Raw genomic sequence first — 3,693 nt, 5'->3', positions numbered from 1 at the left:
CTGGGCGTTTAACGCCAGGATGGCACAAGGGGGAAGATTCTGTTTTTCAATGCAATTTTTTTCAGTTTTCAAAATTTTTCAAAATCAAATCTTTTTCAAATCATATCTTTTCAATCAAATCTCTTTCAAATTTAATTTCTTTCTTTTTTCAAAGATACTTGCTACCAATTAATGATTTGATTCAACATTTCAAGTATGATGCCTTTTCTGTTGAGAAAGGTTTAATGTTTGAATCATATCTTTTCTTGTTAGCCAAGTTTTTAATTTTCAAAATCAAATCTTTTTAAAATATTTTTCAAATCATATCTTCTCAATCACATCTTTTTAAAACCAATCATATTTTCTTAACCACATCTTTTTCAAAATAATTTTCAATCAAATCTTTTTGATTTCTAATTTCAAAATCTTTTTCAAAAAACACTTCACTTCTTTCCCACTTTCATTTTCGAAAATTAAGTAATGTTTTTCAAAAATGTTTTCAAAATTTTCACTTAATTTTCGAAAATCACTTCCCTTCTTCTCACATCCTTTTATTTATGGACTAACACTATTCCTTAATGCAAAATTCGAACTCCATCTCCTGTGATAAGTTCGAATTTTCTACTTCTGTCTTCTACGCTTTTTTTCCTCTGACACTTCAAGGAATCTCTATACTGTGACATAGAGGATTCCACATTTTCTTGTTCTCTTTTCTTTCTTATGAGCAGGAGCAAAGACAAAGGCATTCTTGTTGAGGCTGATCCTGAACCTGAAAGGACCTTGAAGAGAAAGCTAAGAGAAGCCAAAGCACAACTCTCTTTAGAGGACCTGACCGAATTCTTCAAAGAAGAAGAACACATGGCAGCCGAAAACAACAACAATGCCAACAATGCAAGGAAGGTGCTGGGTGACTTTACTGCACCTACTCCCGATTTCTATGGGAGAAGCATCTCTATCCCCGCCATTGGAGCAAACAACTTTGAGCTTAAGCCTCAATTAGTTTCTCTAATGCAACAGAATTGCAAGTTCCATGGACTTCCATTGGAAGATCCTCATCAGTTCTTAGCTGAGTTCTTGCAAATCTGTGACACTGTCAAGACTAATGGGGTTGACCCTGAAGTCTACAAACTTATGCTATTCCCTTTTGCTGTAAGAGACAGAGCTAGAACATGGTTGGACTCACAACCTAAAGAAAGCCTGGACTCTTGGGAAAAGCTAGTCAATGCCTTCTTGGCAATGTTCTTTCCACCTCAAAAATTGAGTAAGCTTAGAGTGGAAGTCCAAACCTTCAGACAGAAGGAAGGAGAATCCCTCTATGAAGCTTGGGAAAGATACAAACAATTAATCAGAAAGTGTCCTTCTGATATGCTTTCTGAATGGAGCATCATAGGTATTTTCTATGATGGTCTTTCTGAACTATCCAAGATGTCTTTGGATAGCTCTGCAGGAGGATCTCTTCATCTGAAGAAGACGCCTACTGAAGCTCAAGAACTGATTGAAATGGTTGCAAATAACCAATTCATGTACACTTCTGAAAGAAATCCTGTGAACCATGGGACTAGTCAGAAGAAAGGAGTTCTTGAGATTGACACTCTGAATGCCATATTGGCTCAGAACAAAATATTGACTCAACAAGTCAATATGATTTCTCAAAGTCTGTCTGGAATGCAAAATGCACCAAGCAGTACTAAGGAGGCTTCATCTGAGGAAGAAGCTTATGATCCTGAGAACCCTTCAATAGAAGAGGTGAATTACATGGGAGAACCCTATGGAAACACCTACAATCCTTCATGGAGGAATCATCCAAATCTTTCATGGAAGGATCAACAGAGACCTCAACAAGGTTTCAATAACAATAATGGTGGAAGAAACAGGTTTAGCAATAACAAGCCTTTTCCATCATCTTCTCAGCAACAAACAGAGAGTTCTAAGCAGAATACCTCTGACTTAGCAACCATGGTCTCTGATCTAATCAAAACCACTCAAAGTTTCATGACTGAAACAAGGTCCTCCATCAGAAATTTGGAGGGACAAGTGGGTCAGCTGAGCAAGAAAATTACTGAACTCCCTCCTAGTACTCTCCCAAGCAATACAGAAGAAAATCCAAAAGGAGAGTGCAAGGCCATCAACATGGCCGAATTTTGGGAGGAAGGAGAGGCAGTGAACGCCACTGAGGAAGACCTCAATGGACGTCCACTGACCTCCAATGAGTTCCCCAATGAGGAACCATGGGAATCTGAGGTTCAAACTGAGACCATAGAGATTCTATTGGACTTACTTCTGCCATTCATGAGCTCTGATGAGTATTCTTCCTCTGAAGAGGATGAGTATGTCACTGAAGAGCAAGTTGCTAAATACCTTGGAGTAATCATGAAGCTAAATGACAAGTTATTTGGAAATGAGACTTGGGAGGATGAACCCCCTCTGCTCACCAAAGAACTGGATGACTTGTCTAGGCAGAAACTGCCTCAAAAGAGACAGGATCCTGGGAAGTTTTCAATACCTTGTACCATAGGCACCATGACCTTCAAGAAGGCCTTGTGTGACTTAGGGTGAAGGGTAAACCTCATGCCTCTCTCTGTAATGGAGAAGTTAGGGATCTCTGAGGTACAAGCTGCAAGAATCTCACTAGCGATGGCAGACAACTCAAGAAAACAAGCCCATGGACTTGTAGAGGATGTTCTGGTTAAAGTTGAAGACCATTACATCCCTACTGATTTCATAGTCCTAGAGACTGGGAAGTGCATGGATGAATCCATCATCCTTGGCAGACCCTTCCTAGCCACAGCAAGGGCTGTGATTGATGTTGATAGAGGAGAGTTGATCATTCAAGTGAATGAAGAATCCTTTGTGTTTAAGGCTCAAGGATATCCCTCTGTCATCATGAAGAGGAAGCATGAAGAGCTTCTCTCAAAACAGAGTCAAACAGAGCCCCCACAGTCAAACTCTAAGTTTGGTGTTGGGAGGCCACAACCAAACTCTAAGTTTGGTGTTGAACCCCCACATTCAAACTCTAAGTTTGGTGTTGGGAGGTTCCAACATAGCTCTAAGCAATTCTGAGGCTCCATGAGAGTACTCTGTCAAGCTAATGACATTAAAGAAGCGCTTGTTGGGAGGCAACCCAATGTTTTATAATTAACTATTTTCTTTTGTTATTTTATGTTTTTTGTAGGTTGATGATCATGAGAAGTCATAAAATCAATGAAAAAAGCAAAAACAGAATGAAAAACAGGAAGAAAAACAGCACACCCTGGAGGACGCACCCACTGGCGTTTAAACGCCAGTGAGGTTAGCTGTTGGGCGTTTAACGCCCAGTCTGGACCATTCTGGGCGTTTAACGCCAGAAAGGGGCACCAGACTGGCGTTAAACGCCAGAAATGGGCAAGAAGTTGGCGTTAAACGCCAGAAATGGGCACCAACCCAGCGTTTAACGCCAGAAATGGCTCAAAACGTGATTTTGAATGCCATATGGTGCAGGGATGACTTTTCCTTGACACCTCAGGATCTGTGGACCCCACAGGATCCCCACCTACCCTACCACTCTCTCTCTTCTTCTTCACCATTCACCAATCACCTCAACACCTCTTCCCCAAAAACCCTTCACCTATCAAATCCCAACTTTCTCTTCACCACTCACATCCATCCCTCATAAAACCCCACCTACCTCACCATTCAAATTCAAACCACTTTCCCACCCAAACCCACCCTCAAATG

The 3,693-nt window shown here is 40.7% G+C and overlaps 1 non-coding gene across 1 annotated transcript; it reads right to left on the bottom strand.

The window, feature by feature from the left end:
- Positions 1-1,242: 1,242 nt before the first annotated feature.
- On the bottom strand, positions 1,243-1,350 carry LOC112719270 (small nucleolar RNA R71). The gene has a single exon (XR_003161578.1). It is a non-coding gene; the product is annotated as a small nucleolar RNA R71 (small nucleolar RNA).
- Positions 1,351-3,693: the final 2,343 nt, after the last annotated feature.

This window comes from Arachis hypogaea, chromosome 10 (genome assembly GCF_003086295.3).
Source record: "Arachis hypogaea cultivar Tifrunner chromosome 10, arahy.Tifrunner.gnm2.J5K5, whole genome shotgun sequence".
NCBI lineage: Eukaryota > Viridiplantae > Streptophyta > Magnoliopsida > Fabales > Fabaceae > Arachis > Arachis hypogaea.
The sequence above is the reverse complement of the archived record's forward strand: the minus strand, read 5'-3'. Positions and strand labels throughout refer to the sequence as shown.